Source organism: Ictidomys tridecemlineatus, chromosome 16 (genome assembly GCF_052094955.1).
Source record: "Ictidomys tridecemlineatus isolate mIctTri1 chromosome 16, mIctTri1.hap1, whole genome shotgun sequence".
NCBI lineage: Eukaryota > Metazoa > Chordata > Mammalia > Rodentia > Sciuridae > Ictidomys > Ictidomys tridecemlineatus.
The window spans coordinates 9,832,182-9,853,842 of NC_135492.1; the positions used below are offsets into that span (position 1 = coordinate 9,832,182).

A 21,661-nucleotide genomic window follows, 5' to 3' on the forward strand; every position below is an offset into this window, starting at 1 on the left:
TATTTAGGATCTCTCCATTTTTTAAAGATTGCCATTTTGCACTATGAATTTTTCCCTTAGAAGTGCTTTCATACTATCCCAGAGGTTTTGATATATTGATTCTCACTTCATACTTGTCTCTAAGAACTTCATGATTTTTTCTCTAATTTCTTCTATGATCCATTATTCATTTCAGAGTATTCAATCTCCATGTATTTATGTGGTATAAATTCTTTTTTCTTACTGTTGAATTCTAGTTTCATTCCATTATAATCCTAAAGGATTCATGCCATTATGACAATTTTTTGGTATTTTAAGATGTACATTGTGACTTAGATTATGGTCTATTTTGGATAAGGTTCCATGAGCTTCTGAGAAGAAGGTAAACTCAGCTGCTTGGGAGTAATATATTCTGTAGATGTCTTTTAGATCCATTTGATTTCCAGATCTCCAGCAGTCATCTCCTCCCAGTAGTGGGTGAGTTCCAGGGCAATCAACTAGGGGAAGAAAAGATTACACCATCTCCCTAAACTTGTTAGGGAGGGGGAGAGGAGAGAAGGGGGGAATTAAAAAAAAATAAGCCTTAGAGCAATGATGGCTACAGCTTTACACATTAAGGAAAAAAAAGTTTGAAAACTATCCCATACCCAGGGGGAAAAAAACCTGCAAGTGGGACTTAGTGGTACTTAGTGGTAGAGCTTTTGCCTACCAGTCATGAGACACTGGGTTTGATCCCCAGCACCACATAAAAATGAACAAATAAAATAAAGGTATTGTGCCACCTATCAAAGTTTAGCCAGAGCAGCGCTTTGCCTATCCCCAGCCTCAGGACAGGAGCCGCCTAGCGGCACACCCCCAGAACACCCAGCTGGTAGGAGTTCGAGGTGAGGCGCCGTGGCCCCGAGATCCGGTCCATCATCTCCTCTGGCCACAAGGAGGAGCCCCATACCAGGCCGGATGGGGAGCAGGCTCGGAGTCCTCGAAAGGGACCAGGCGGGACCCGGCAAGTGCTTCCAAGTGGTGGCCGGAGCACGACGGAGTCCAGACGTCCCGCCGACCTGGGGAGGACGCAGAGGCGGGGTGCCCGGAACCCTCGGACCCAGAGCCCCGCGAGCCAGTCCCAGGCAAGAAGCAAGGCTGGAGGGCGGGGAAGATGGAGAGAGGCAGGGGGACCCTGGTCGCGCTGCTCTCCCTCCCTGGCCCACCCGGAGAGAAGCGGGGACCGGCAGGGAGAGCGGGCAAGAGCGGAGGGCGCGGGCCTGGGAGCGACAGCCGTGGAGACGCGTGGGACAGTTGGGGGGCAGTGAGGGAGAGGCCGAGTGGGGAGAGCCGGCGGGGGGCAGTGGAGCTGGCGGCGCGGAGAACGGGCGAGAGCGGAGGGAGCGGACGAGAGGTGGGGGGAGAGCCAGAAGGTGGGGGGAGAGGGCGGCCGGAGAGAGGGTGCAGGGAAGGGGTCTGGAGAGCTGGCTGCTGGGGGGTGAAGGGCGGGGGCCGCGGACCGGTGACTTCCTTGCTGATGCCGGAGACAGTTACTGCGGGGATGGGGGCGAGTGGCAGAGGACCTAACCCTGCAGGGAAAAGTCCGTCACTGTCCGAGAGCTGGGAGCGCTGCCGGCAGCGGCTTTCTGCCGGCGCCCGGCCTAAGGAGGGCGGCCTGGGCAGGGAGACACGTGAGGGAAAGGAGAGCGGCGGGAAGAGCCGTACAGCCCAGCTCCCAGGACCTTGCCGCGCCCCTCGTTTGGATTCTTCTTTGCGCACCGGGTAGTCAGCTGATTCACTCTGTCTTCACGGCCTGACATCCTATCCTCAAAGCTGGAAGCGCTGCTTTCTAGGCAGTCTAACGCGTTGGCGCTGTCCCCAGGGAACTTTTAATTCGATTCCTTGTCTCATTCATGTACAGCTATTCTCATTGGTTTCTTTTCAATATCGCCGTTTCTTTATCGACATGGTCTTTCGTCTGCACTTATTCTCTTATTCAGTTGTTAGATCTTTTTTTAGATCATTGGACATTTTAATAATTAGTTTTTCATTATCTTTATCTGTGATTTTATCTACTTCTATAACTGTGGGATCCTTTGTTGGAGCATTGTGAAAGGGGGGGGCGTGCCTGTTTCCTCATGTTTTCTGAGATCACGGACTTTCACTTCAAATGAGATGGATTTTCTTTCCTCTTTTTTTTACATGTGTCCCTTTGTTGGTATCTTTCTCTGTTTCTGATATGAGTAGATGTCCAACCTGAGCCCCTCCTTAGGGCTTGGTTGTTAGTTTAAGGTTTTTGTTTTAATATAGTAGATGAACACAATACCTTTATTTTATTTTTATGTGGTGCTAAGGATGGAACCCAGTGCCTCATACTTGACGGGCAAATGCTCTACCACTGAGCCACAACCCCAGCCCTTTTCTAGATTCTTGAGTTAAACAAAATACAGTTTTCTACAGTCACTCTACTGTGCTGGAGCACACCAGAAATTATCACTGTTATCTACTTGCAAATTAATTCCCATCTATCAACATCTCCCATCCCTTTTTCTGTACACACCATCTGATTTCAAATACTGAGATGAACTTTTTTTGGATTCCACATGAAAGTGAGATCATATGATACTTGTCTTTCTGGCTTACTTCTCTTAACATGATGACATCCATTTTCATCAATTGTGTTGCAGATGACAGGATTTTGTCCTTTATATGGATGAATAGTATTCCAGTTTGTGTTATGTATCATATTGTCTTTAAATCTGTTAATCACTTGATTGACACCTAGGTTGTTTATGTTTCTTTGCCTTTTTGAATAGTGTTACATTGAACATGGGAATGCAGATGTCTTTGACAGACTGTATTTATTTACTTTGGCTATTACTCAGTAGAGGAATTCCTGGATCGTATGCTAGTTCAATTTTTAAATTTTAAGGACCTCATACTGTTTTTCCTAGTGGCCCTATTATTACCACCTATAATTAATAATTAGAAAACACCTATCATTGTGTTCATTCATTGAAGAATCTAAGAACAGGAAACTGAGATTGAAGTGGGTTTATTGCAAAAGTGAGAGAGATATAGAGAGGACTTCTCTGAGAAAAGGGGGCCTCAGAGCTGGGAATCCAGTGGGAGTTTTGGCCTGTTCTTTTGATGGTCTCTGGAATTTCTCCTTTTCTTATCTCCTCCCCTGTCTACATACTCCTAAATATTATTTATTGGTTCCCCCTCTGTCCATGCATCTGTTTTAGTTTCCCTTTTGGATCTCTTGCTTGGGAGTGCTAACATGGAAGTGTCTATCTGATTGGGTCCCCCACTTGTGACCACCAGCACTTAGGTCAAGCAGGAAGTTGACCTCATCAGAAGACCCTCCCCACGCTCCTTTGTTTGGGCCCTGCCCAACCTCCTCCCTTGCCATCTTGCCCTGGTTGCCTAAGCCCTCCTACCTCTCCCCCACTATGAATCTACATCCCGCTAGCAATATACAGGATTCTCTTGCAGGCACTTTTTGTTTGTTTGTTTGTTTTATTGTTAACAGTCATTCTTACTGGAGTGAGATGATGTCACCTTGTGGTTGTGATGTGCATTTCAAAGATGACTGGTGATACTGAGCACAGTTTTGTGTGCCTATAGGCCATTTACTTATCACTTTTGAGAAATGTCTTCAGATTTTTTTCTCCATTTTGCAATCAGGCTATTTGTTTTCTAATTATTAAGTTCTTTGAGTTCCATATATAACCTCTTACCTGATACACAACATGCAAATATTTTCTGACATTCTATAGGTTGTTTCTCCACTCCCAAAACTGTTGCCTTTGATGTGCAGAGGATTTTTTATTTTGATTCATCTTGTTTATCTGTTTTTGCTTTTGTTTTCTCTACTTTTAGGGTCTTGTCTAAAAAATATTTTCCCATTACAATAGCCTTAAAATATTTAAAAATAAAATTTTATTTTTTTCAATTAATCCCTGGTTCTCCTGCCTGGTAAGCAAGCATTTTACCACTGCCCATTTAAACCACTTTGAGTCGATTGTTTCTGAGTAAAGAGCCACAGGGGTCTAGTTTCATTCTTTTTCCTGTGAATTCCCTACCCTGTTTTCCCAACACCATGTATAGAAAAAAATGTCTTTTTTTTTAAGAGAGAGAGAGAATTTTTTTTTAAGATAGACACAACACAATGCCTTTATTTTTTTTTATGTGGTGTTGAGAATCGAACCCGGGTCATTCCCGTGTAGGTGAGCGCTTTACTGCTGAGCCACAATCCCAGCCCCCAAACTGTCCTTTTTCTACTGTACATTCTTACACCTTTTTCAAAAATAGGCTGCTGTAGGTGTGTGGGTCGAATTCTATGCTCTCTCTTCTGTTCCATGGGTCCATGCTTCTGTTTGTAATTCAGCACCATGCTGTTCTGATTACTCCAGCTTTGTCCTGTATTTTGAAGTCAAGTCATGGAACTCTTCTTGCTTGGTTCTTTTCATGCAGGATAACTGTGACTCTTCAGGAGCTTTGTGGTTCCATAGAAATTTTAAGATTGTCTTTTCTAGTTCTGTGAAGAATGCTCTTGGTGTTTTGGTAGTGATTACATTGAATCTGCTGATCTTGTTGGGTAGAATAGACATTTGAACAATATTGGTTATCTTTTTATTTGTGTGTGTGTGTGTGTGTGTGTGTTGTTGTTGTTGTTTTCAATTTCTTTCCTCATTACTTTATAGTTTTCATTTTAGAGATCTTTTACCTCTTTATTTTAATTTGTTCCAAGGTTTTATATTTTTTGCAGTTATTGTAAGTAGTATTGTTTCCTTGATTTCTATTTCAGATGATTTGCTATTTGTATATAACAACTCTAATAATTTTATTTTTTTGTATCTTGCAATTTTGCTAAATTCATCTATTACCACTACTAGTTTTGGGTGAAGTCCTTGGAGTTTTCTAAATGTAACATCAGCTCATCTGCAAACAGTGAGAATTTTATTCCTTTTTTCGCAGTTTGGATGCCCTTCATTTTTTCTCTTGCCTGATTGCTCTAGCAAGCACTCCCAGAATTCCATTGATTAAAAGTCGTAAAATGGGCATCATTCTTCTGTTTCAGATCTGAGAGAAAAAAACTTTCAGTGTTTATCCATTTGATATGATGCTTGCTGATGGCTTATTTGACACACCTTTTATCATGTTGAGATGTATTCCTTCTATACCTAGTTGTTCAGCATTTTCATCATGAAGAGATGTTGATTTTATCAAATGCATTTTCTACATCTATTATATCGGTTTTGTCCTTCATTCTGTTAATGTGGGATATTACATTTATTGATTAGATAGTGTTGAACCATTATTGCATCCTTGAGATGCATTCCACTTGGTCATGTTGAATAATCTTTCTAGTGGGCAATTGAATTTAGTTTGCTAGTATTTTGTTCAGGATTTTTGTATCTTTATTCATCAAAAATATTAGCTGTGGGGGCTGGGGCTGGGGCTCAGCAGTAGCACACTTGCCTGACGTGTGTGAGGCACTGGGTTCGATTCTCAGTACCACATATAAATAAATAAATAAAATAAAGTTTTATCAACAATTAAAAATATTTTTAAAAAATAGCTGTGGATTAGTTTTTGTGTGTGTTGTCAGGTTTTGGTATCATGGAATTGCTGGCTTTATCAAATGTATTTGGAAGAATTTCTTTCTCTTCTATTTTTGGGAATTACTTAAGGAGAACTAGAAACTGTTCTTCAAATATTTGGTAGAACTTTTAGCAGTAAAGCTCTCTTGTATTGGAATTTTCTTTTCTGGAAGGCTATTACTACTGATTCAATCTTGTTACTTATTATAGGTCTGCTCAGCTTTTTTATTTATTCATGATTCAATCTGGCTGGGTAAGATATATATGTGTAAGTGTTCAGGAATTTTTCCATTTATTCTAGGTTACCAAATTTTTGCAAATAATAACAAACATGGGTATCTTTGTTCCTAATAATCTCAAATGATCCTTTGTACTTTTGTGGTGTCAGTTGCAACCTTTCCCTTTTCTTGTCTGAATTTGAGTCTTCTCTCTACTTTGCCTAGTTGTCTAACTACTGACTTTTCACCTGTGTTTAGTTCTTTGAAGAACCAGCTCCTTATTTCATTACTCTCTCGTGCTCCTTTTTAGTCTCTGATTCATTATTTGTGCTCTGCTCTGAACTTATTATTTATTTCTTCCTTTCCACTAATTTTGGTTCAGGTTTGGATACTAGATATTTTTAATACACTTGATAAACAAGAGTCTCCCAGGCTTTCTTAAAAATCACAGTGGACTGGTCATTTTTCTGGCTTTTCTAGTATATCTAACCTGGCATATACAATTTTCTGAGCCACAAAGCACATGCTTCTGATTCCTTCCTTTACTACCTTTCTTCAAACTATGGATTTTTCATTTTATTCAGATTACAATATTACTTTCCAACCTAAAAAAAGGCAATCTCCTGGGACAGTAGTGCCATCTCCTAAGAGTCAAGCTAAAAGCTATGAACCATAATTATGAACTCTTTCTCATGCAGCTGTGATCCCATCCTCACTGCACCCACCATGACTCAGCATGCACAGTCCCTTCTCCTGTGTCTGATCGTCCTCTGCCAGGCAGGCCCTTCCCTCACAGCAGGCCTGGCACCACCATTGCAAGGTGATGTGCTGCTGCGTGTAGGCATTGTTCAAAGGGCAGAGGGGAAGTGGGCTATGTCCTGGGACATGAGGTTGCTGTCCCCTCCACTTCAAAGGAGGGGAACATGCTCACCTTAAACAGGTGAAGCAGAGAGCTTGGGAAGGGCCATTATTGCTCTGCCAGCTCACCCCTTCAGAGGGATGGAGAGGAGATGCCTAAAGTGTCCTTTCTCACCAGCCCAACCCGCCTTTTTCCCTCACAGGCACTCACTCCCTTTGCTATGACTTCTAAGGCAGCACCTGGACAGCAATGGTGTACAGTCCACGCCCAGGTGGACCAGAAGAATTTTTTCTCCTATGACTGTGGCATGGACAAGGTTAACTCCTTGAGTGCCCTGGGAGGGAAAGTGAGTGCCACAGTCACCTGGGAAGAGCAGAAAACCTCTGGGATATTGGGAATACACTAAAACAGAAACTAGCTGACATTAAAGCAGAAAATGACATGGCCAGAGGTATGTAAGGATAGTCCAGGGACATGAGAGAGCTGATATTGGTTGAAGGAAATTGATTGTGTGCATATAAAAAAAAGAGATGTTGGTCCCTCTAAAAGCCCAGACATAGCTGTTTTGGAGGACAGAACACAGCCAGATTAGAAGGAAAACAGGGAAGGTGGTACTGAGTTGGACAAAGGATTTGTTAAGAAAGGAGGATGATTTCTCTCTGATGGGGGCAGGTCTGAACACCCTGGAGGGCAGGATGTGTTGTCAGCATAAATCCAACAGCTCCTGGAAGTTTGGCTTCAATGAACAAATGTGGCTCCTTTTTGACTCAGACAACAGAAAGTGGAGAGAGATACATGCTGGGTCCAACTGGATGAAAAAAATGTGGGAAAATGACAAGGAGGTGACCGAGTTGTTGCACAGGTACTCGATAGGTGACTGTAGAACCTGGATTCAGAACTTGAAGGAATGGGAGGCGGAGTTGGAGCCAACAGGTAACTGGCAGGAGGGGGAAGAAGTGGGATTCACATGAGATGCTGCTACGTGTGTGTGTGTGTGTGTGTGTGTGTGTGTGTGTGTGTACAATCCATCAAGCATGAGTCAGACCTGGGTTAACATTCATAGTTATAGTCTTCCTATCTTTTTCCCTTCTCACCTCCTAATGCCTCTTTTTTAGTGCACATTCTTTGGGTCTGACATGTGCTCGTCTCTTTTTGGAAATTCCTCTAAATCACTTCACATGTCAGCTTCTCCACCACCATCCTCATGGGTCTCCTCATATTCTGCCACCAGGAAGGATGAGTTGTATGGTCACCCAGGCTTCTCCCATTAGCTGTATGAGCCCCTTAAAGACATGGCCTGTTTCCTGTCTCCCTCACTTCTCAGGACCTGTCACAGCAGCTGCCACATAGCAGAGATCTGCCTTCCTGAATGACTTGGGGCAGCAGGATCTAAGCAGATATTTCCTCATATTTTGGTCTGAAGAAGGGCTAACACTCTTGTGTTTTCATTTCAGGACCTTCAACCACCACCCCAGACACAGTCACTGAGAAGTCCTCAGCCAGTACCTTTAATCACTGGAATTCAGTACCTTTAATCACTAGAATCCTCATCATAGGATGCATCATAATTTTTTTCTGACAGGTATTGTAGGCAGATTGAAGAGAGGGATGGGGGAGATGGGGGAGCAATGAGGACAGGCAAGTAAATTCCCAAGATCCTAGTCTGTACCTTGACTGGTCCTTCCCATTCTGAGGTGAGACAGAAGAATCAGGCCTCCAGTCACTGAAAGCAATAGCTTGACCATACTCAGCCCTGAGTTCTGAGAAATCCTCCCTGTCAGGGCCCAAGGGAAAGAGGAGTGGCCATACCAAGGCCGCCTGTGGATTCTAAAGGGTTTTAGCTTATGCAGGTCTGATTCAGACCAGATTTCTATAAGAGGGACACAGTGGGGCATGGTGTGGAGATAACAGGAACACAGGAAGGAAATACCCAATCCTGAAAGATGGCAGCATGGTATCTCCATTCAGTGTGTACAGAGAAAGGGACTTCATACCCACAGTCAAAGAAGAGGGTCCTGGGACCTCAGTCCTGGCTCAGTGGTAGAGTGCTTGCTTAGCATGTGTTAGGCACTGAGTTTAAACTTAAAATAAAGGTATTATGTTCATATATAAAAGAGAGGGAGAGAGAGGGTCCTATGGCTAATGCCAGGGTAAGGCACAGGGATGGCCTTTCCCAGCCCAACCTGGAAGGCTGGAGTTCAGGGCTGCATTCCCACAGGAGGCTCATTTCCAGAAGCTGAGTTGAAAACAGAGTGGAGTCTGTTCAGGATGAAGGCAGAGGATGCCAGTTCTCTGGGGACTCCTACAACACCAGGATTGGGCTGTGGCCCTGGAACCCAGCCTCCTGCAGACTCCAGATCCTGAGCCAGCTCAGCAGCCCCTGCCTTGAGCAGAGCCTCTGCAGAGACTGGTGGGGCTGAGCAGCTGCTGGGGTCTGATGCTCCAGCTGACTTAACCAGAGTGGAGGGAGTAGGCAGGGCCAGTCACTTTTAGAGCTCTGCTGCTCCCAGGTAAGGAGAGGTTGAGGGAGAAGGGGGAAGAAACATGTCATCTGCAACCCCACCCAAAGTCTGGGAACTAGGTTCCATATCCCCTCTCTTTGGCCGGACTCTCCGCATCCCCAGGTCCTATGGACCCTCCTATCGGGGGAGGAGCAGACTTCCAGTCAGGGAGCAGATCCAGTCATTAGGGCTTCAATCCTGAGACCAAAGCCTATAGCAGGGCAGGAACTGATTCTGGCCTGTGGGAAAGAAGGGAGGAGGGTGATAGAGGCTGTTGGATCCTTGGGTAATGGATGGAGGGAAATACATATCCCAAGGTGAGCACCCAGAAGAATTGAGATAGAATTTCTTCAGAGAGTCGAAGTAACACCTGTTTCTTTTCTAAAGGTGCTCCCAAGAAACTTCTGAAAATGTGATTCAGTTAAATAACTGCCCTTAACGGTCTTCTGCCCGTCTACTCCCTGCTCTTCCTCCATAGAGCAGATGAAGATTGAAGTACAAATCCAGAGGCCTCCAGTACGTCATCATGTATTCTAACTTAGCCTACAGCTCTCCGTTCATATCCAGCATGGGCGAGGTACCCATGGGAGAGATGGGCTGGCTGTGAAATAAAAACTGTGAAAGTAATCTATCAAGAAATAAATACAAAATGGCAAGAATCATATTTTAAAAGCAGGGCATGACCTGTTGGTAAAGTGCTTCCCTTGCACAAGGCCCCCGGTTCAATCCCTAACACCACACACACAAAAAAAATTATATACTTCATATTGTTAACTTTTAAATAAGCCAGTGTGTCTTAATTGTCTTTTCGAAATATAGTTTACTTCTCAGTGTAGAGAGTAACGTAAAATTTTATAACGTATTTATTTAAATATAAAATATTAAATAACACCATTAATTTCCAATTGATTTGTTATTATTATATAGTTTAAGAGCTATTGTTGTAGAAACTTTTGTTTGAAGAACATCAGCTTAGTAAAATGTTCTTTTAAATCTTGTACTTTAATGACGTGTATATTTGGGAAATAAAGATACAATTAATATGTTATTAATAATTATCATAATTACACTGATTTTTTTATATTAACCAAGTTTAGCTTTTAAAGAAAAATTTGAAATATGGAATGTAATGTGGTACTTTTAAAATAACAGTTATTGTTTAAACAAAATTTTATATACCTTAAATCCTTTAAAACTAGTTTTTTTTTTAAATAATAAAACTCAACAGACATAAAAAATTATTTTATTGGAATGAGAATAGATTAATGTTTTCAGTATTTCTTATTTCTTTTATCTTTTAGTTAGAATGCCCAAGTAATAAAGGTCTGTGAAAAGATCTTATCTATATTGGTAAATAGGCCTCATGTCAGAAACTTAGCAGGATTTAAAGAGTAAAAATCTTTCAATAACTTCAGCTGATTGTGTTAATTTCATGTAACCAATTTAGCTATATGTAAACATTTTGAAAATTATTTTGTACATATTTTGTTTTAATTTACTGAGACATTTATAGCCTTTTACTTTACTGGGTGAAATTTTTCTTAAACCTTTCTATATAAATCACACCTGATAGAAGTTTAACTTCCAGCCCCTTGGTTCTCATGAGGACATAGAAAATAAAGGAATTTTAGATCTTATTTTATATTAACCAAATTACAAACACATCTAAAGTTTAAGTATATTTTAGTTAATAGGATCTGATGTTTTTATATTTAGTAGATGATATTTTAGCATCCAATGGATGACATTCTAGCACTCTAACCTTGCAAATCAATAAGTACCTCTTTTAATAAAGACATATAATTACTCCCCTTTACCTTAAATGTATTTATTCTTAACTGTAAGACACAAGACATCAAACAAATGTAGATAACAGTATTAATTATCTTTTTCTTGTTAAAGAAAATTGTTAGAAGCAAATAGATATAAATTTTAAATATCATAGGGATTAACAACTTTATTATTATTATTATTATTATTATTTTAATATATGTATTTTATTTATTTATTGTGGTGCTGAGGATTGAACCGAGCGCCTCGCATGTGCTAGGGGAGCATTCTGTCACTGAACCCCAACTTAATTATTTAACCAGCTGGAAAATTTTGAATTAATAATTTTAAAGATATCTTTATTTTTATCTCTCTACCCTATTTCAATTGAAACTTTTTAAATCAAGTGAATTAAAGCTATTTGGGCCCATTTTATGTTAATTTTAAAATATGAGCATGCTTATTGATTTATAAGTCAATTTTAATATCATGTAACATAGACATAAGCATTATGTACACACATTTACAAATCAGAAAAATAAAAGAATTTTTATAACTTTCTGTAAGTGGAGCTCCAAAGGTAGTATGGAGTGGTACAAATACTTATCAAAGCTTTTATTTGATTTAACCTGTTTAGGAATTACATTAGAACCAATAAAACATTTATATGATTTAATTACAAGGCAGGCCTGCTTGGATGGATAAGCCACATTGAAATCTGACAATTATGAGAACACTGAAATAAATTATTTCAGATTGCCAGCTTCTTGTTCTAATAATTTTCAGACCTACTGTTAGCATCATCCCTAACAAACATAATAATCCATTAAAATAATCCATTAAAAAGCATAATTTAAATGTTCTTTATTAACTTTGGAATTTTTCTCATTTAACTTTGGCTATCGACATTTTAGTTGTTAAGAAAATGAGAGGGTTCCTGTCCTGAAGGCTATTGATGAAGCAATGAATTGTAGCTTGTTAGCTTTAGAGGGATTCAGATTTTGAGTAGAGGATCACCATAGTGTAATGGTTACCATGCCCATCTCACAAGGGTGAAGGTCACCAAAAACTATGAAAGTAATATATCAAGAAGTAAAGTCAAAAAGGCAAAGGTTATATATTTTCAAAGGTAGGTGTGACCCATTGAGCTGATCAAAGGGGTCTGACTTCTAACAAAGAATAGGCCCATGCTTGTCTTATTTATCGTGGTACAGATCAAGGGGGTCAGTAGATAGTTTTCAATGTGGTAGGAGGGTTGTTTTGGTGCTTGTTTCTTGGTGTTGCAAGGATCTTGAAGGAAATAGGTTGTTTGGTCCTAAAGCTGTGAGCCAAGACAAGGGCCAGCATGATCTGGGCTTTCTTGAACTGGGGAATTTCACCCAGGAGTTCCCAGAAAAGTGGCTTCTGTGCCTTAATGGCTCAAACAAACCCCTAATTTATATATGGTTCTTTTGCTTACTCACATCCAGTCAGGATTTAGAAGACCCTCAGGTATTTCACTTTTAGGGACACAATGGGCCTATACCCTCTTTTGCAAGAGATGGACTATTCTGATAGCTGCTTTCACTCTCCTGTCCATTGCAGCAGCCACACCCACTTTTTCTTTGCCACCTATTGATCCCCGATACCCCAGGATATGATGACCCTCATGAAGATCCTGTAACTTCAACTTTGAGCTTTTTTTCAAAAGACATTTATTCAGCGTCATGATCAGACTATTACATTTAGCAATCAACAGCCCGGGTGCCAAAAACAAAGTAGATTAATACCCTTTGTGGAATGCTTTGAACTTTTCACAGTACAAAAACTAAAAATAACCTGTTATACAATTAGTCGCAAGTACAGCCCTTGAGTTTTTTGCCCATACATATGAGTATTGTCTTAACCATGTCTTCTTTATAGCAGCTAGGCCCTGCCAACACTGCTTGGCTGAGTTCACAAATCTATTGTAACCTTTAGCTTCCCTGTCACTTCTCTGGCTCTCCTCTCCTGCTAAGCTTTGTTTCCTGGCAGTATTAAAACCTTCTGCCACTGCCATGGCTACTGCTGCTGCTGCTGGAACCACCATTACAATCATGGTTTCATGATTTGGCAAATATTGGCCTCTACCACCATAAGGTCCAGAGCTTCTGCCTCCAAAGTTTCCACCCTTCATGGGTCCAAAATTTGATGACTGATTGTTATAACTCCCAGAATCATTGTAGCTTCCACCATCTCCAAAATTGCTTCCATTATTACCAAATCCATTGTAGCCATCCCCACTGCCACCATGTCCACCACCATCATGGCTGCCACCAAAGTCAACATGACCACTGAAGTTCCCTCCATGACCAAAATTGTCATTTCCACCAAGACCACCTCCACGACCACCACCAGTTTCCAGAACCACTTTGACCTCTTTGGCTAGATGAGGCACTAGCCACCTCTTGCTTTGACAGGGCTTTCCTCACTTCACAGTTGTGGCCATTCACAGTATGGTATTTTTGAATGACAATCTCATCCACGGAGTTATGGCCATCAAAGTTACAAAAGCAAAGCCCCCTTTTTTTCCACTGCCTTGGTCAGTCATGATTTCAATAACTTAGATTTTCCCATATTGTTTAAAATAATCTCGTAGGTGATGTTCTTCAGTGACTTCTTTAATGCCACCAACAAAGATCTTTTTCACAGTTCAGTGGGCCCCCAGTCTTTGAGAATCTTCTCTTGAGACAGCTCTCTTTGGTTCCACAACTTTTTTATCTACCTTGTGTGGTCTTGCATTCATGGCTGCATCCACTTCCTCCACAGTGGCACAAGTGACAAACCCAAAGCCTCTAGAGCACTTGGTGTTTGGGTGTCTCACAATCACACAGTCCGTGAGTGCTCCCCATTGCTCAAAATGGCTTCTAAGACTTTCATCAGTTGTTTCAAAGCTCAGCCCTCCAATGAATAGATTCCACAGCTGTTCGGGCTCTTTAGGGGACACTGATTTAGACATGATGGCAGCAGGAAAAGAGACTTTAACGATGCTTTCTATGCTGCATCCGCGGGCAGAAAAGCCAACTTTGAGCTTTTTTATTGTGTTTTGTGATAGTTCAATTCTGCACTTTTCGTTAATGTGATAAGCCATGTCCTTCGCTAACCTGTGGAAATATACACTTAGCCTCTGGCTATTGGAACAAGAAATCTCAACAGTTTTAATCTTGGTTTGTGTAACCAAATATTTCTCCACACCTTGAGTTGACCTTTGTTATCGTTTAGAACTGGGGTGTCCCCCAAAGATCCATGTATTGACTATGGTGCTATTGAGAAGTGAGGAAAACTTTATGAGGACAGGAGCTGGGTCACTCTCTGAAGGGCTCTTTGTGTCCCAGGCTCTTTCCTCCCTCTCTTTCCTCTCTTCTCTGTCTCTCTTCCCCCCCTCGTCTCTACTTTCAAAAAGAATAAATTATTTACCATTGCTACCATAAAGGGAGCAGTCTCTTTTGCCACAGATCCTACTGCTAGGATATTCTTCCCTACCTCAGACCCTAAAGCAATACAGTCAACCAAACTTGGACTAAAATTTCTGAAACAGTGAGGCAGAAACTAATCTTTCCTCCTTTAGTTTACTGTCTTCAGTAGTTTCCTCACAGTGATGGAAAGCTAACAACCTTGATGGTGCAAGCAATATTGTTTGTAAAATACCATGGCAGACTTTATTTTTAACTTCAGGGACTCTCTTTATATGTTTTGTTGTACTTAAATAAACATCTCTGTTTTTTAAACAATTTTTAATGAATTGACAATTTTTTCAATGCAATGAATGTGGTGGTTAATTTTATATGTCAACACACTGCCTAAGGAATACCCTGATAGCTGGTAAAACATTATTTCTGGGTGGTGTTCTGACAGTGATTCTGGCAAAGATTTGCTCTCAAAGCAGTAGACTGAGCAAAGTCTCCCTTCTTAGTAAAAGCAGGCATCATCCAGTCCTTTTAGGGGCTCATCAAAACCAAAAGTCATAGTAAGGGCAAATTCCTCTGCATGATCTGAGATGTCCATCTTTCCTGGTTCTGGGATATGAAAAACCTTCACTTTTTCTCAGTCTCCATGACTCAGATCAGGACTTAAACTATCAGCCCTCAGTCCCAGGTCTTTGGTTCAAACCAAATTATACCCCTTGCTTTCTTGATTCTCCTGCCTGCAGACAAACACTAAAATTTCTTGGCTCCATAACTCATAAGCCAATTTCTACAATAAGTCTTTTGGTTCTGATTCCCTGCAGAACTCTGACCAAAAAGTCTTGGTAGAGAATGAATGATATTTTATATTTCCTTCATATTGTAGAGTAAAAACAAAACAAAACAAAACAAAAACCAGTGATTCTGCTAAATTGGTTCATATAAGTAGAATGGAAGGATCACTCTTAACAGGTAGTCTAGATTGCAATCTCAAACATTTTGCTGGCTCAAAACAAATGTTCTTGTGCTTAAGGTATGAAATTTTACCCCAGTGAACTTCACCCTTGATAGTGATTTTTTGTTGTTGTTGTTTTAACCGCAAAAACCTCAACCTGACCTCACTTTCAATTACTAGTCCTGCTGCTTCCACCCGCACCCAGAGGTCCATTGCCAAGTTGCCTGCAGATTTAATTGCACATAGCCATCTCCATCTTGAGACACTGGCCAGTGCCTGGGGGATGGGGGGCAGGATGCTTGCAGGTTTGCTGCCACCACCACCTCACCTCGTGGTGCAGCCAACTCTGTCTGGGGACACCAGCCAAGACCTAGATGTCCTATGCCAGGGTGCCTAGTGTTTGGCTGCCCTAAGGTCCTCCTGCTGGGAGTGCTGGTGGCCACCATCTTGCCAATTCTTTGCAGGGTCCCTCCTTTGAGCACATCCCTCATGGTCTTTCTGCAAGGTGAAATGGTGTTCAGATTCTGGGACTGCAACATGGCTGAGCCTGGGGTATCTTACATCCTTATCTGTCAGATAGTGAGTGGGTCTGCATGGGTCATTCATGTCCAGGCAATCCTGTGAAACTTCACAGACTAGGGGCATTTTGCCTGGGGGAAGCATTGGTTGGAAATGCTGAAGAGAGCCAAGTTTCCCAGCACCACTAGTCCTGAAGTGTCCAGCGACAGATGGAGCTGGTCAGAAGGTTGTAAGAGGGTGTGAGAGCATCTTGCTATCAACTTGCCCAGCCAACGAGTCTGGCCCCCACCAGACTGGAGCTATCATCAAACTCTAGATAATCCCACCTATCACAACTCTAAATGATCTCAAGTCTAGCCTATTTTGCAGCCATTCTAACATGTAGTAAGGTGGGATGCAGACTCTTATTTCAGGTAAGATGGGGATCCTGACAAAAAAACACAATACAACATTACATCTGAAACATAAATTAAACAAAGACTAAGAGAAATTTTAACTTTCTTTTTGTGAAAAAAGCAGCAAAATGCATCCCTGTTTTACAATTTCACCTTTAAACAGATCAGACTCTCATTATTAGCTTCCAAAAATGTATTTAAATTTCAATTCCAATGTGAAGATTAACACCAAATTATATATATAACTTATTCAAAATGTTACTTGATACAGCTATAAAACCTCAAATTACATGAATAAATACCAACCAAATTTGTTATTTTTATATAAATAAGAGATTTTGCTACACATAATTTTAGTTTGGAGAACACTAACTTTGCAAAGCTTTGCATTCAACTAAGTTTAACTTTAAAGTGCAATTTAGAATCCAGAGTGTATAGTAACAGTAATCACAGGTCTCTATGGATTAACAAAATCAATAGCCTTAAGTTTCTTATACATTTAGGAAACAGGGTTAATGATAAGAAATTGACTTACTCAAAGCAAACATATATAAGACAGGTCTTCAATTGAGAGCATGGTCCTTCAATGTCAGATACAATGTATAAAAGAGAGCACTTAGTGGTTATCTTGCCAGTAAACTTGCATATACTTTCATTTTATAAACTTTTAAAAAAATATTTTTCAGTTGTAAGTAGACACAATACCTTTATTTTGTTTGTTTATTTATTTGTTTTTTTGTTTTTATGTGGTGCTCAGGAAAAAACCCAGGGTCTCTGTTCTACTGCTAAGCTACAACCCCAGCCCCTCATTTTATAAATTTTTACATAATACTTATACAAGGCTTAGATAGCCATAGTTCTCAGTATATGTGACTAGGTATAATGAATACATTATACCTAGTCACATATACTTAGGGTGACATCTATATTGGTAGGTTTAAGTAACAGTTGTTTGATTAACAAGTTACAAAGTAATTATTTCAGACTTTCAAAAAGATACAAACCTTAATTACTTTAAGACTTAGTTTCCACAAGCCCAACAAATAGAATAAAATTATCTTGATAGATAAATTATAGCCAAATTAAACAAACACACACCTTCCCCTTCCCCAAACTTTCTGTAACTTACTTAGACATTCACAACTTTACATCCTTAGTTTTGTCACCTTTAATCTGGGACGTTAGCACAAGAATATTACTTTACCAGACAAAATATTTTCTCATTCAGAAACATTTCTCTTACCTTCTAATTTTCCATACTAAAAAATGTATTTCTATACCTGTAATTTTCTTTTATCTTTACTATTTTGGGAACCTTTTTAAAATTCATATTCTGAAACAATACTTATGAATGTTATCTGTGCATTTAATTTACACAACAAATTTCATCCCAAGAGAGGGTTGGACAATCCAACATATACAATAATTATGATTTAATCTTTTTCTCCTATGTTGCTTTCAATGACATTTTTGAGCCTGACCTGTCTCCATGAACACTATCACAATGCCATCAACTTTAAGTGAGTTCCCCACTGTCACTTGTACCCAGAGGCTCCATTTGGGCCTTTTCTTATACTAGCAGACTGATATGCAATGCAAGAAGCCCTTTCCATTTTTCTCTTTAGGAATTCTTGAAGATCCCTTTGCAGAGGCTGCCTATGAAACACAGGTTGTCCTTAGTTTCTGTCTTTTTCTTTTCTGGGTGCAGTTATTTGTCCTGCCAGACTCCCCAGGCTTTTAGTTTATGGGATAGTGTTGTAGCAAGAACACTGCTTTGTCCCAGTGATGAATTTGTCCTAGCCAAATGGAGTGTCCTGTCAGATCTTAACAGTGGAGACTATTCCTGTCCCCAAGTCATAAACTGACAGAGCTGGGACCTACTATCACATCCTTTGTAGCCAGCGACCTCCACCCCCCACACACACCAGAACAAAAGGGGCAGAAAGGCAGGACAGAGTCCAGGCTTTCTTTGGCTATTGTTCTAGAGCCCAGGCAGTTTTCTGTGATTTTCCCCCAGGTTTAGGGCTGGTGTCCATGACCCACAGTGAGATGACCTGCAGCTGACAGGGGCCAGGATGAGGAACAGTGCTAGGAGTTCCAGCTCTGGGTTTAAAGACTGAAATCTTTTGACCCTTTCCTCTGGTGTCTTGCTATCCTTGCACACCAGCAGCAACACCTTTGGCACCTTCTGCTTAGTTCCTGATGGTTGAGAACCCTGATCTTCTTAAGTGCCTGCCCATACAGGATCCTTCATATACTTTACTCCTGATAGGCCTACTTCAACTTCTGAATTGTATAATAATCCAGAAAAACCATTCAAAGGTAAGACTGTGTTGCAGTAAACTGTCTTTCTCTTAGACAGGTTTATACCTATTCATGGTGAAAGGAAAGTAATCACTACACTCGGAGCAATCAAGGGATCTTTATTGCAGCAGTGTCTGATTGACTCGGAGAAAAAGAGGAGAGAGAGAGGGCCCAGCAGGAGAAGGTTTTTAATAGCTCTTTACTGTGCTAGCTGCCTTGTTGGTGTACAGTGATTGGGCAACACTGTAGTTGATAAGGGTGTCATCTTCTGCCTTCAAGCAGATTGGGCATGGGCTAGGTGTGGGTTTCAAATTAAAAAACAACAAGAGGAAGTAAAGGGAAAAGGTGCAAAATAATCATCCCAAAAGGAAGGGCTAATGAAGGGTGGGAACCAGACAGGTGAGCGCTGAGTGTTCAGCCTGCCCCACAGCTAAAATTTGTTCATCCTGCTCTGCAACTAACAGTACTTCCTTATATGTGAAAGGCACTGGGTTTGACATTTAGCACCACATAATACTAAATAAGATAAAGGTATTGTGTCCATCTACAACTATAAAAACTTATTTTAAAAAATGTAAAACCACAGAATGGTGCTGTAATTTGGTGGCAGAGCACTTGCCTAGCATGTGCAAGGCACCGGTTTTCATACTTAGCATCACATAAAAATAAAATAATTTTAAAAAGTAAAACTATAAAAATGGTATTACCTAATATTTTCCATAAGGTTAGTCCACTATTCAAGTTTGTCTGAAACATGAATACTGTTCAGTCTTACTGTGTGCACATTCATCATAGCCCAGGAATGGAACTTACTTGAACGGTAAATTAGAACTCACTGAGAACACTGAGGACTGTCTTTATCCTGGCTCTCTGCCCACACCCAGCACTCCCATTTTCCTGTTTCCAGGTCTATTCTCTTCCTCTAAGTCCAAGATTCACTCCACTTAGCTGAACACTAGAATTCTTGTCTCTGTTAAAGTTAGGCAAAAAATCATTCAGTACTTGAAGCTACCAAACATGAATGGCAATACAAGAGTGGCACCCAGTCTGAAGCAAGGGATGGTGATCAGAAAAACATGGAAAGGACCAGACATTGAAGGGAGGTTTATAACCAATTATTTTAATTTCTGACTGTAAAATTGATTCATACTGATCACACACCATTTGAAAAGTTAGAATACATAAATAACAAAATTAACTTACATGTACATTAACAACCCAAAGATAATTAGTGTGAGTGACATTAGGAAGATAGCCATGTAGGAGTGCTTCAGCTTCATCCTGCCCCTCCCATAAAAATTCACCCCACAAATATCCACAGACAAGAGTGACCAGAGACAAACATTTAAATCCAGAAAAGCAAGGTTCAAGTGGTAAGAGAGACCATTTTTTCCCATGTTCTCCCTTTCCCAGCTGGAATGAAACCACACATAGCCCATCCCCCTACACACCAGGGTTTCTACAGTGGAAAATGTGAGGTGGAGGTGGACATTCAGCTTCACCACCATTCTGGAGCCCTTCACAAGAGGCAGGCCCCTGTCTCTCCCCACTAAAAACATTGAGAAACCTTTCAAAACTGGATCAACTGTAGCATCTATAAACAAAGACAGAAGAGAGAGAGAACTCACAGCAAAAGATGTGTAGATATTGGTGGATGCCCTATGCTCTGGCCCAGGGCACACTGCAAAATTCTGACCTGGCCGGGCAGTTGTGTCAATCCTGGTCATATAGTGGTAACTAGTGGTCCAACAGGTTCTTCAGAGAGACCAATCCAGATAGTCTGATGGGAATTTCTGAATAGGATGCCTCTTGGAAAACCTCACAGGACAAAGTTAACTAGGAAGAATGGAGTAAGTATACATACTTCAAGCTTTATAGTGTACATGACAAATATACACAATATTATCTGTCCATTTTTTAAAATAATAAAAATTTAAGTTTCAGCCAATTAAAAATAAAACAGAGCTCAGTATGGTGGCTTATGCCTGTAGCAGCTCAGGAGGCTGAGGCCCTAAGTAAGCAACTTAGTGAGACCCTGTCTCTAAATAAAATATAAAAAGGGCTGGGGATGTGGCTCACTTGTTTAAGTGCCCCTGGGTTCAATCCTTGTTACCTCCCCAATATATATATATATATATATTCACATTTCCCAATCAATTAAAATATAGCCCATAGGGCTGGAGTTGTAGCTCAGTGGTAGAGCACTTTCCTTGCAAGTGTGAGGCACTGGGTTCAATCCTAAGACCACATAAAAACAAAGGCATTGAATCCATATACAACTAAAAATGTTTTTAAATACTTATTTTTTAGCTCTAGGTGGACACAATATCTTTATTTTATTTTTATGTGATGCTGAGGCTCGAACCCAGTGCCTCAAGCATGCCAGATGAGAGCCTACCACTTGAGCCACATCCTCAGCTCCCAAAAAAATTTTAAATAGAATAAAATATACCTATAGACTACATAAATTTATCTCTCATGCAAGCCTGCACCCTCTGGCCTTAGCCACACACTCAAGATAAAAAATTTTAGGGGATTATTTGTTATCCTCCCAGGGAGTCTTAACTCAATTTCAACACATGGGAATCTATTCTCCACTGGAAATTTTGTTAATTTTAGGCTCACTATGAATACTGTCACATTCTTGTTGAGAAAAATTGGACTGCTTTACATTTCTACCATAGTAACAATTTCACTTCCCTTGTCAACGCTGGGTCTTAACAATTACAAGTTTTTACAAAAAAGTTGCCCTCGATGAAATGATGCACTTTTAAATTGGATCAATTTGCACAGCATTTTATTCTAGGAAATTGTATACAGGTTTAAACATGTATGATTATTGCAATGTTCTCTTTTTGCTAAAGTAACTAATGGGAGACCATCTTCATCTTCATCAAAGAGCTGGCTGCATATAAATCTGATGGACAGTCCATAGATTGCCATGCAGAAGGAAAAAGAAAAGTCCTTATAAAATGATCTAGTCTGGGAGGATCTTTAAGATGTAATATTTTAAGATATATACTAAGAAAAGCTGAACGTATATGGGCTCCATATTTGCTTTGAAAATAAACATTAATACTAGACAAAGCTCACCTTTCCCTAACAAGAAGTGTTCCCAAACTCATTCCAAGTTTTCCTGTCTGATGTCAAA

The 21,661-nt window shown here is 40.4% G+C and overlaps 1 long non-coding RNA gene and 1 pseudogene across 1 annotated transcript; one reads left to right on the forward strand and one right to left on the reverse strand.

Annotated features, from left to right (window-relative positions):
- The first annotated feature begins 925 nt into the window (after window positions 1-925).
- LOC144371320 (uncharacterized) lies at window positions 926-9,804 on the forward strand. The gene is made up of 3 exons (XR_013431409.1): window positions 926-1,103; window positions 8,099-8,226; window positions 9,533-9,804. It is a non-coding gene; the product is annotated as an uncharacterized LOC144371320 (long non-coding RNA).
- Window positions 9,805-12,821: 3,017 nt separating this feature from the next.
- Window positions 12,822-13,905, reverse strand: LOC144371321 (heterogeneous nuclear ribonucleoprotein A1-like; annotated as a pseudogene).
- Window positions 13,906-21,661: the final 7,756 nt, after the last annotated feature.